The 13,148-nt window shown below is 45.8% G+C and overlaps 1 protein-coding gene and 1 long non-coding RNA gene across 2 annotated transcripts in view; one reads left to right on the top strand and one right to left on the bottom strand.

Annotated features, from left to right (window-relative positions):
* LOC129384968 (uncharacterized) overlaps positions 1 to 2,387 on the top strand; it is an 88,671-nt gene extending 86,284 nt beyond the window's left edge. The window contains exon 4 of the mRNA XM_072287573.1: positions 2,306 to 2,387. The gene's annotated coding sequence lies outside the window, so the exon portion shown is untranslated. The remainder of the gene's footprint in view (positions 1 to 2,305) is intronic.
* LOC140217176 (uncharacterized) overlaps positions 1 to 13,148 on the bottom strand; it is a 35,792-nt gene that overhangs the window by 5,283 nt on the left and 17,361 nt on the right. The gene's annotated exons all lie outside the window — the stretch shown is intronic.

The raw sequence follows: 13,148 nt of genomic DNA, 5'->3' as shown, positions 1-13,148 counted from the left end.
CGCCAGGGTTCGCGCAGAGTATGAAGTCGATTTCATTTCTAGTCTCACCATTCGGGCTCCTCCACGTCCACTTTCGGCTAACCCGCTTGCGGAAAAAGGTATTCATTATCCGCATATTATTCTGTTCTGCAAACTCTACTAATAACTCTCCTCTGCTATTCCTAGAGCCTATGCCATATTCCCCCACTGACTTGTCTCCGGCCTGCTTCTTGCCTGCCCTGGCATTGAAATCGCCCATCAGTATACTGTATTTTGTTTTCACTTTACCCATCGCCGATTCCACGTCTTCATAGAAGCTTTCGACTTCCTGGTCATCATGACTAGATGTAGAGGCGTAGACCTGTACAACCTTCATTTTGTACCTCTTATTAAGTTTCACAACAAGACATGCCACCCTCTCGTTAATGCTATAGAATTCCTGTATGTTACCAGCTCTGTTATTATTAATCAGGAATCCGACTCCTAGTTCTCGTCGCTCTGCTAAGCCCCGGTAGCACAGGACGTGCCCACTTTTTAGCAGTGTATATGCTTCTTTTGGCCTCGTAACTTCACTGAGCCCTATTATATCCCATTTACTGCCCTCTAATTCCTCCAATAGCACTGCTAGACTCGCCTCACTAGATTACGTTCTAGCCTTAAACGTTGCCAGGTTCATATTCCAATGGCGGCCTGTCCGTCATATGGCTACACAAATAACGGGTTCCTAAAGTACAATCTTCATAAAAGGTTTGCATTGACGCAAATTGCATCTTTACACACCTACAATGCGTGACGAAGGGAAGAAAAGAAAGGACAGACGACAAATGTTTCAAAGGGAGTGTGGTTCTTGTCGTCTGTCCTCAAAACTTAGCGGCCCGCTGATACTTTTTTACGTATCACATAATTGTACATGCAACAACAAGTTCTCATGGTTAAACAAAACACGTTTTTGTGTAATAATAAAGCTAAAACAGCTTTTTTGAGCGCAGTTTAAGTAGAAAATGAGTCATTGTTCCACCGGAACAGGACTTTGCTCGATGTCCGAGAACAATTCCGATCCGAAGTCACAATATACCAGCATTCCTATACATACCACAGCGCAGCAGCGCCAGATTTCCCTCTAGGTAATATAGTGAGAAACACTATGCCTCGTCTAGCCTTCACAAGCGAAAACCCAAAAAAGGAAATGCTAGAAGTGCTTAAAAATCACTATTAACAAGCTTGCCAGTTGTTAGGAATGGCTGCCACACACCCGTTTGCTGTGGCGACCCAACACACTGCCATGACAAGTATGAAAATTCAGGCCACGCACAAACACGGCCTATCATGTAGTAGACAGAAGGCGGCAGCACAGCGATGTTATAACTGCTTCCCACAACAACGCACCCCGAGTACAATTATGAACCAATGCACTTTGTCCAATGCAATGAATTATGTGCAATGCACTTTGACATGACAGTTCAGAGCGCCCCGCGAAGATGATTGCATGCGCCATCCTGGGCTATCAGTTGTGGCTTCTGGCCAATCAGCCGCCACAGCAAATTACAACGTTCAGCCGGGTCAGGTCGTGTGGCGCAGATATACATTTTTACGGAGAGATAAACCTATCTGCTATAGACAAGCCACATCTCTACAAAGAAACCTTAGGACGTCATTATGTTCGCAATGCTTCTCATTGGAGAAATTCCTTTTTACGTCGGCAGTTGTGACAGCAGTGTAAGTTTTGTAAATCGACATACCCCTACTACTGGCTGTCATCTGTGCTGTCATTACAGACACGTCGTTTGTCGACTACAGCGCGAGTGTTTGCAGCGGCGGGCATGCAAGCTTCCTTATCCTATCAATCGTTTAAGCTTGGTGATTACACTATGCGTAATAATTTTTTTGCGGCAAAATTTGTTCAAAGGTTTGCATTGTGCATCACGCTCCTACGCGACACAGGCTCATCTGTCACATTCCTCACATGTATCGTTGTCTCTCCCTTGTTACCCCATTGAGTGGTTCTATCCCTTACATAACATAAAGGAACAAATATCCAACATCAAATAGTGCTCGCTCGATTCGAAAGCGAACCAAATAGCAGTTACTACTCCAGTCGTATTCTGAATGCCTAATATTCCTAAACTCAGTGAGCATAGGAAGTTTTGATAAGGGTTCGATTATGAAAGCCCGCGTTTACGTGAACGTCTTATTCATCGGAATAGGGAAAGTGCCCTGCAGATTAAACAATAAATAGAAAACGTATATGTAAAAGTTATTGTCAGAATTATTTTTAACAGAATCGCCTGCCTCACTATTTTCCTTAAGAGTAATTTTTTATTTCCAGGCGCAGCGACCATGAATACGACCGCAACTACTGTGAAGAGTACCACGACGAGGACCACTACTACGACGACGACCACTACCACGACAACTACTACTACGACAACTACGACCACCACCACGACGACTACTACGACGACCACTACCACGACAACTACTACTACGACAACTACGACCACCACCACGACGACTACTACGACGACCACTACGACGACGACTACTACGACGACCACTACAACCACCACCACGACGACTACTACGACGACCACTACCACGACAACTACTACTACGACAACTACGACTACCACCACGACGACGACTACCACAACGACAACCACTACCACGACGACGACCCCGTCTACTAACAAGCCAAGAAAGGCCTATCGAACACCAGTCATCTGCGTTTCAAAACCACCCATTCCATGTAAGTCACGCTGTCTACGGATGCGTATACGGTAGTAAGCAACGCTATGGTTGCTTACTACCGTTTTTAGCTATCGTCGCGGCAGTTAACAATTTGAAACACCTTTTGGGTAGATAGCAGTTGTAATGTTAAAATGTATCCGCAACAGCATACGTTGCAGCCGCAGCACCACTCAACTAGGAGCGAACACATAGAAGTGCTGCTTAATATGAGCTTAGTGAACACTGTCTTGTTTCTTGTTTCTATAGAACTTGACAATTATATATGGCCCCAACTTCAGAAGGCAAGAGACAAACATTTTCCAGTGACGTTGACTAAGACACGCTCTCTATTAAACTTGCCGAATGCCGGCGAAGTAACAATTTATAATGAATGAGCACGCAAGTGTGCCTGCTGAGAGAAGAGGCCTAATGGCGCAGCAGAAGCAGCGCATATTTGCAGCAGAACTCAAGGCAATTTTCTTTCGTTCGCACTCTCTCAATTAAATGAACAATCGCAGGATGGTAATTTCTCCACCTTCTAATTGTAACAAAAGAGCACCTTGTCCTAGTTTGAAAATACTGGCGCAGACAGCTAAATTTCTGTCCGGAACTTCGTGTCGTTAACTTTCATATTGGCTAGAAAATTGCTAAAATATCTTTGATTAGCCTATGCTCATTGTACTATTCTATGAAAATACTCAATAGGTTGTACAACTGACAGGTTCTTACGCACATTTGGAACGTTGGTAGCATTCTTAAGATTTGAACACGCTTTTTTTTTTACATTCAGACCACTAGAATGTTACTAATCATTCAACATACAAAATTGCGACTAACACATAGGTCATCATCATCATCATCATCAGCCTAGTTACGCCCACTGCAGGGCAAAGGCCTCTCCCATACTTCTCCAACTGCCCCGGTCATGTACTAATTGTGGCCATGTTGTCCCTGCAAACGTCTTAATGTCATCTGCCCACCTAACTTTCTGCCGCCCCCTGCTACGCTTCCCTTCTCTTGGAATCCAGTCCGTAGCTCTTAGTGACCATCGGTTATCTTCCCTCCTCATTACATGTCCGGCCCATGCCCATTTCTTTTTCTTGATTTCAACTAAGATGTCGTTTACCCGCGTTTGTTGCCTCACCCAATCTGCTCTTTTCTTATCCCTTAACGTTACACCCATCATTCTTCTTTCCATAGCTCGTTGCGTCGTTCTCAATTTCAGCAGAACCCTTTTCGTAAGCCTCCAGGTTTCTGCCCCATATGTGAGTACTGGTAACACACAGCTGTTGTACACTTTCCTTTTGAGGGATAGTGGCAACCTACTGTTCATGATTTGAGAATGCCTGCCAAACGCACCCCAACCCATTCTTATTCTTCTGGTTATTTCAGTCTCATGATCCGGATCCGTGGTCACTACCTGCCCTAAGTAGATGTATTCCCTTACCACTTCCAGTGTTTCGCTACCTATCGTAAACTGTTGTTCTCTTCCGAGACTGTTAAACAGTACTTTAGTTTTCTGCAGATTAATTTTCAGACCCACCCTTCTGCTTTGCCTCTCCAGGTCAGTGAGCATGCATTGCAATTGGTCTCCTGAGTTACTAAGCAAGGCAATATCATCAGCGAATCGCAAGTTGCTAAGGTATTCTCCATCAACTTTTATCCCCAATTCTTCCCACTCCAGGCCTCTGAATACCTCTTGTAAACATGCTGTGAATAGCATTGGAGATATCGTATCTCCCTGTCTGACGCCTTTCTTTATAGGGATTTTGTTGCTTTCTTTGTGGAGGACTACGGTGGCTGTGTAGCCGCTATAGATATCTTCCAGTATTTTTACATATGGCTCATCTACACCCTGATTCCGTAATGCCTCCATGACTGCTGAGGTTTCGACTGAATCAAACGCTTTCTCGTAATCAATGAAAGCTATATATAAGGGTTGGTTATATTCTGCACATTTCTCTATCACTTGATTGATAGTGTGAATATGGTCTATTGTTGAGTAGCCTTTACGGATTCCTGCCTGGTCCTTTGGTTGACAGAAGTCTAAGGTGTTCCTGATTCTATTTGCGATTACCTTAGTAAATACTTTGTAGGCAACGGACAGTAAGCTGATCGGTCTATAATTTTTCAAGTCTTTGGCGTCCCCTTTCTTATGGATTAGGATTATGTTAGCGTTCTTCCAAGATTCCGGTACGCTCGAGGTTATGAGGCATTGCGTATACAGGGTGGCCAGTTTCTCTAGAACAATCTGACCACCATCCTTCAACAAATCTGCTGTTACCTGATCCTCCCCAGCTGCCTTCCCCCTTTGCATAGCTCCTAAGGCTTTCTTCACTTCTTCTGGCGTTACCTGTGGGATTTCGAATTCCTCTAGGCTATTCTCTCTTCCACTATCGTCGTGGGTGCCACTGGTACTGTATAAATCTCTATAGAACTCCTCAGCCACTTGAACTATCTCGTCCATATTAGTAACGATATTGCCGGCTTTGTCTCTTAACGCACACATCTGATTCTTGCCTATTCCTAGTTTCTTCTTCACTGTTTTTAGGCTTCCTCCTTTCCTGAGAGCCTGTTCAATTCTATCCATATTATAGTTCCTGATGTCCGCTGTCTTACGCTTGTTGATTAACTTAGAAAGTTCTGCCAGTTCTATTCTAGCTGTAGGATTAGAGGCTTTCATACATTGGCGTTTCTTGATCAGATCTTTCGTCTCCTGCGATAGCTTACTGGTTTCCTGTCTAACGGCGTTACCACCGACTTCTATTGCGCACTCCTTGATGATGCCCATGAGATTGTCGTTCATTGCTTCAACACTAAGGTCCTCTTCCTGAGTTAAAGCCGAATACCTGTTCTGTAGTTTGATCCGGAATTCCTCTAGTTTCCCTCTTACCGCTAACTCATTGATTGGCTTCTTGTGTACCAGTTTCTTTCGTTCCCTCCTCAAGTCTAGGCTAATTCGAGTTCTTACCATCCTGTGGTCACTGCAGCGTACCTTGCCGAGCACGTCTACATCTTGAATGATGCCAGGGTTCGCGCAGAGTATGAAGTCGATTTCATTTCTAGTCTCACCATTCGGGCTCCTCCACGTCCACTTTCGGCTAACCCGCTTGCGGAAAAAGGTATTCATTATACGCATATTATTCTGTTCTGCAAACTCTACTAATAATTCTCCTCTGCTATTCCTAGAGCCTATGCCATATTCCCCCACTGACTTGTCTCCAGCCTGCTTCTTGCCTACCCTGGCATTGAAGTCGCCCATCAGTATAGTGTATTTTGTTTTGACTTTACCCATCGCCGATTCTACGTCTTCATAAAAGCTTTCGACTTCCTGGTCATCATGACTAGATGTAGGAGCGTAGACCTGTACAACCTTCATTTTGCACCTCTTATTAAGTTTCACAACAAGACATGCCACCCTCTCGTTAATGCTATAGAATTCCTGTATGTTACCAGCTATTTCCTTATTAATCAGGAATCCGACTCCTAGTTCTCGTCTCTCCGCTAAGCCCCGGTAACACAGTACATGCCTGCTTTTTAGCACTGTATATGCTTCTTTTGTCCTCCTAACCTCACTGAGTCCTATTATATCCCATTTACTACCCTCTAATTCCTCCAATAACACTGCTAGACTCGCCTCACTAGATAGCGTTCTAACGTTAAACGTTGCCAGGTTCAGATTCCAATGGCGGCCTGTATCCGTAGAGTATCCGTCTCCAGTGCAAGAGGACCGTGATTCAAATCCCGGTGCCGCGCTATTCTCCACCGGAAAATACAAAAAAAAAAAAAAACCGTGTGTTGAGAAAATTGCACAAACAGGCCTGGAGTGCGGCCTGATCCCGGTGACCAGAACCGGTAACGCACTCTCTCACCAGAGCAGGATTGGCCACCCTGGTGCAGTACTTGGCCACAACCTCCTATATGAATACAACAATCGAACCCCGGCCCTCAGTCCCCAGCAGCCGCGAAGCAACTGACCACGGCGGCGGTCAGATCTGTGACGCTGCAGAGGGTGCTAAGAATACCTGGCTCCGGACAGGCCGCCATCGGACACATAGGTGCAACACCATTAATAGGTGGACTCCAATTTCTAGTTTTAACAAGTGGAGCATGTGTGTAGTTCATTAAAATGAAACCGAAAATTTCATACCATGGTAAATCGTTGCCAAATCGAGGCTTGGAAGTCTGAGAAAAGCGTCAGTTTCCTGACGGCCGTCTTGTAAACAGAAACCTAGGCACTTCCGTGGCAGAGATGGAGTCTTACGCCATTGTTGCCACACAACGTCAATAAACATACACACACCACACATACATACATACATACATACATACATACATACATACATACATACATACATACATACATACATACATACATACATACATACATACATACATACATACATACATACATACATACATACATACATACGTACATTGACGTCAATACACATATCTTACAAGATAAGTAAAAAAACACGCCCAATGGTTCCTGTATTTACAGTGAGTTAGGAATTATAGGTGATGCTACGTGGTGGTGTTAAGGCGCTCATGTCTCAAACATGAAGAATAGGCGGCGTGACACACTAAGTATACAAACAGTTTTCCTGCTCTCCCTATGCACGGTTTTTATTAATCGTGCATGAAGCGCTCAAACGCAGGGGTAATTACCTATTAATCATTCCTCATGAATGTAAGATTGTTGACACCGTCATCAAGGATGGGAGGCCATGATGTCGCACACCGTTTTGCCAGGCCTAACTGCCTACTGCAAACGACCCACAATGACAAGCTCCTCTTACGCAGTCTATGAATTGTGCATAGACGGTGCCGAGAATTCCCCAATTGAAGAACAGCCCACTCGTCAAAAGCTCATAAATGTGAGCGTAGTGACGGCGTGGGATACTAAAAAAAGAACGCTCCTTGTACGGAGTGCTTAATTGCCGGTGCGCGTAACACCACTGTTATTCTATGAGGCTGGGCCTACGGACAAATTCTGCAGAAACGTGTTGACAGAATTCGGAGGCGCCCATGTAGCTACGCATGGCTAAGAGTGTGCGAACAGGAGAGACAGCGAGCCATGATGGGGAGACTGCCAAACGCCTGTCTAAAACCTAACAACTGTGCCAACGAGACTAGACACAACCCAGTAGCTGGTTTACCTTCAATTCTAAATGCATTGGTTAAAAAAATGTTGAAGCGGGTGAGCAGTGGTCAGCTCCACTACTTAGAGTTGCCTCCAACACTGTCTGTGATCCATTCCTTTCAGTCGAGGCTATAATCACTACACTGATACTTGAGTAGGACGCCGTACGATGGAACCCTAGTCTGGGACATAAACTCTTGAAGGAACTGGGGGATCGGTTGGCTGTGTGTAGAGACAGTTGTCCTAGTTGTCCTAGTAAGGCGCTGTTTACTTTTGTGTTTATTATCAGTGCTCTGGAAACTTTGCACTTGAGTGTGTAAATATTCTCGCTATGCAGCTCAAGACGTGCAGAGAAAAGACGATGACGAAATGTTGTTGTCGTTGGGGCGCGTCGGCTGCCATGGTATAGTGTCAGCTGGGGCCTTCTGCATTCGCCTTGCGTATACAACATTCGGGCTTGTCTCTGCCTCGCAACATTTTGGCGGAGGTGTGGGGTAACAACACGGAGCGCCACAGCAGTGGCTGCGTGAGCACTCACGCGACGATCGGCAGCCCAAGCGCCACAATGACCGATCGCCTACATCCTGCGCCGCAGACTCTGACCTCACTCGTGTTGTCCCAGCCACCAGATCCAGAGACCTTCAATATAGAATCGATGGTACGGACGTTGAAGACGGGATGGTCTGGCATGTGCGTGTGAGCGAAAGTAATCAGTGCGACCCAACGGTAATGCTAGCGAACGTAATATTCTACCTCCGAGAAACGGCGCTAGCATTGTATGAGACCCAGGAACACGACTTAACGAGTTGCAACGTCTCTAAGCAGGTGCTTCTGTATCTCTTCAGAAAGCCGTTTGGCCGTCACCTGGCAGCCAAAAAGGAGCTACCAACCCGTGCTCAGACGTTGAGTCTTACGTGGAATATATTCAAAATGTCCTCGAGCTCTGTCGTAAAACTGACAAAGACATGAACGAGACCGACAAGATTGGCCGCCTACTGAAGGGCATTGCAGATGACGCATTCAACCTGCTTATTTGCAAGAACTATGACTCAATGGACGCGATCATCAAAGTGTGCCGCAATTTCGAACTGATGAAAAGTTGCCGTATTACGCAGCAGTTCAGCAGGCTACCAAATACAGTTTCGACATGTTCGTGGGAAGAACAGCTACCTGGAACTCCTGTGTCTGCACAAGAAAATTTCATGCGGTTAAATTGTCGTGAGCTCGAAGTAATGTTTCCCGTCGTTTCTCATCAGCATTGCCCAGCCAACTAATGTTGTGTATCGGTTATACAGGCCGTTGTCAGGCAAGATATAGCAAATTTTTGCATCCTGTCTCTCTGCCCATTCGTAATGCCGCTGTCAGCCAGGACCGGCCCCGCCCAACCAACGCTTCCCCGTTTTCAGCGGTTCGAACTCGCCGTCGTAACCCGGCCGACTGGAGAACACCGGACGATAAGCCGATTTGTTTCAATTGGGCGCGTGTGGGACATATGTGCGTTTGGGAATTCAGCGCAACAAATTTCTTCCAGCCAGCGACAGTCTTACGGTGCTCGATATTGGAATGCATCACGTAACCACGCAAACAACAAGGGACAAAGAAGGAAACACACAGGACAGGCGCTGAACTTGAACGTTTAAGTTCCCCGCTGTCCTGTGTGTTTCCTTCTTTCTCCCTTGTTGTTTTCGCAGTTACATGATGCATTCCTATATCGACCAACAACTAGCCCGTTTATCCCGGTTAATTGCGGTGCTGCACGCTTCCTGCGCATTATTCAGGTAAATATGATGGCAAGAAAATCAGGCAAACAACGCAAGTGCACTAAAACGCGTCGTGTCAGCAGGAACAGCATTTATGTCACTCGAATTGTACCGACTTATGTGATGTCTTGGCGGCGCATAGTTTGATCCCTTAATTCAGCGCGTTTGGAGGAAGCTACGACGTTTTTGTGTAATGAGCAGTGTAAGTGCATGTCGTACGGGTTGTACTGAAAGGCAGAACGAACTTCACATCAAGACCCTTGTGCTTGCAGTATTCGGCTGACAGCTCAAGAATGCTTTCATTCATGTGCAATTTTCATATTTACGTTCAAGCCACAGCGCACCTATCCACAAATCCTCAGGCTTCGACTCTGCCTCGGAGATTCTTCGGGCTTCACATGTTTTAATGATCGGCAAGGTAATCGAAAAAATACTTATCGAGAATGCGGTCAGGCATGGAGACACTATCTGCCAAAATATATTCACTGCATGCTTATCACTTATATTCAAGCTAATAGACTGGGAAGGATTAGGAGTGACAACCAACGGCTAATACATGACCAGCCTTCAGCTCGCCGATCGCAACACCCTGTTCAACGACGCTGGTGATACACTGGCACAGTCACTTCAGATCCTAAACTAATTAAGTGTGCGAGTAGGTTGAATAATAATATGAAGAGCACAAATGCAATGTTCAAGAGCCTGCCAAGCGAACAAGAATTCATGAAATGAAAGTGAATTACTCACATGGAAACCTGATCATGAGAACGGAATTCACAGAAGAATGAAAGTGGGTGAGATCACCCACGGCCTGCATTTCGATATGATGAGCAGGAGCTCAACGCTGTGATTTAGGTGTGTAATCCTTCCATGTTTCAAGCGCTATTATAGGGGCAGAAACATGGAGATTAATAGCAAGTTAAGGACAGCTCCAACAACCGATGGAATGAGAACTGTGAGGCCTAACGCTAAGACAGGACCAGAGTGGTGGGGATCAGAGAGGGAACGGGGTAGTGGTAGTTCAAACTAAGAGGACGAATTGGAGATCAACAGGAGGCGTAATTTGTAGCGCAAATAATTGGTGGTGCATTAGAAAGACAGATTCGATGCTTGAGCAAAGAAAATGTCCACGACGGCAGAAAATTATGTGGCGTAACGAATCAGGAAAATCCGCAGGCATTACTTGGAATCAGCTAATACATGTGAGGGCTAATTAGCGATTGGTGGGAAAGGCCTTAGTCTTGCAGTGAACAAAGATAGGCTGATGATGTTTTACAACGTCCAAAATCCGCTCACAATTCTAACGGACTCGTGCTCTTGAGCAGCAGTTTGCTTCGTACGCCGAGGCCGTATTCCAATGTATACAGAACGGCGTCGGTGCCGCTTGGATACCACCACTCCAGCTTTGGGCTCTTTCCAGATGTGCATCCAGCGTCAATGTCGCAAGATTGACTACTAGAACCAAATTTACCTGAGGCCACGTAGATTGTTGAAACCATATGTGCTTCGTTTACGGCGGTGTGTAGTATTGTGACGGGCCCTTTAACGTGTGTTATTATGAGGCTGGCAAATTTATGCAAACGTTGGCGCTGATCACTCTGGTGATGTTGACTGATTAGCTTCGACTTCTGTCGCACTACTTGGGCTTATGACAGCCAGCGTATTAGGAGCTTCAGGCTCCGATGTCGACAACCTATTATTTATTGCCTGTCTCTAAAGCTAATGTATACGCGCCATTGTGCAGTTTCCCTCTGGCAGAATCCAGCGACCTGATCCTTCAAAACAAACTCTTGACCTGTTGCAAAACCTCATCGTGTTTTATCAGCTGAGGACAAGCCAAGAAAAAGCGATGAACGTTGTTACAACGGCAAAACGTGTTGTGTAGCTAAATTTGCACGTGTGGTTGTTACGTAGTCATTTGTGCCATAATTTGGCAGTGTCGGTAGCCACGGCCTTATTCTGCATTTATTTTTCTCTGTGCCCTCAGCTCTCTGTGCCCTCTACAGAGATCCTGTCCGAAGGGATACTATTTTGGTACACGCCCGACGACGTCCTCGACCATACCCTTAGACGGAACCAGCTACCGAGGCAGCTGATGAGCCTATCGAACGTGCTACCGCGTGCTACGCATTCACATACCATAGCAGTGAACGTATGAATGCTGGGTCCCTTGTCTTGAAACCGCATGAGCAATATATTATGCAGCTTTTACAGTGAAGCTGTATACCTCTACCTTCCCCCCCCCCCCCCCCCGCCTCCAATGCATTTGGAATTTGTCGTGTCCGCGGGCAAAAACTCAACCAATCAGCGAGAAGCCAGCGCCGCGGACGCAGTTGGATTCCTTCAGCACCACAAGATGGCACATGCCTTCGCGTATCGGCGGCGGCACCGGCCGTGCGGGGGAGAGTACACGTATTGACGAGCCATTTCACCCTGAATGTGGACGACCAGCAAAGGTGTAGCACATCGCACAAGGTTAGACAAGAGTACATGTATTTATTTTTATCATTTAGTAATAGCAGTGACGATAGCTTTACGATTGTTGTGATAGACGCTGATTGGTGCGGTTACAACCTTAGCCAGAAGTATCAAGCGATGATCACAGAGGTAGTGTCATCACAGCTAATCCATGCAAAGTGCGTGGTTGTAAACGTGCGTGTGCGTGAAGTCATAGACACAGTGAATATCACAATTCCGTACTTCGTTTGTACCTCACAGCCAATCACCACTGTCGGGGGCATTCTCCTTTTGCGAGTCAGGGGTGTATGGATGTACATACACTCGGTCCTTTGCGCAATGCCTGCTGCTCGTGATTCCAACTGCTGTTCACAAAAGATTGTGATATACTCACTAATTTGAAACAAAGAATCCTGAACAATTTCATTTTTTACTAACGTTCATATTATTGTTAAGAGCGGAGTGTTTCACCTCTTCCGCGGGTCCTCCCGGTATTCCACTACCTCCGTGATTGGCCCACATTTTTGCCTGTGAACACGACAAATGCATAGGGGGGGGGGGGGGGGGGGGTGAGTGTACAGTTATGCAGCTTCGCCAAGAAAAAACGAGGAACTAGGACTCTCGCCGTCCCCCATAGCATTTGCCGCATGAGTTTCCCGGCAATGATTATGGTTGCATAAGCTGCAGCTGCCGTAAAGCGGCAACAGTAGCATACAAAGGGTGTGACGAAGCTAAATTTTCGTATGTTAAATAAGAACCCGCCTTGCAATTTATTTGTGTTGGAACAGTGTTACGGGAAGATCACATATAGTCAGCACTTCTCTAGAGCAGCGTGGATACGAGGCGGGGCGAAACTGTGGTTAAGTGTATTTCTCTTGTGCCTGGCACAATATTTGTAGGTGCACGAAGTCGCGGCGCAAACCAAGTAGCAGACCGTTGAGACATCTTAGCCTAATAATTACCTAAAGTGCATCTGAATGTCGCAATGTAAATAACTTGAAGCTACGTCACAATGGGTAATTGTTGTAGTTGTCGTATATGACTTCGCTTTCACAGCGTGGATCGGAGACAACATTTTT

The sequence above is a fragment of the Dermacentor andersoni genome, chromosome 4 (assembly GCF_023375885.2).
Source record: "Dermacentor andersoni chromosome 4, qqDerAnde1_hic_scaffold, whole genome shotgun sequence".
NCBI classification, from domain to species: domain Eukaryota; kingdom Metazoa; phylum Arthropoda; class Arachnida; order Ixodida; family Ixodidae; genus Dermacentor; species Dermacentor andersoni.
This window is presented reverse-complemented; position numbering and strand designations above follow the sequence as displayed.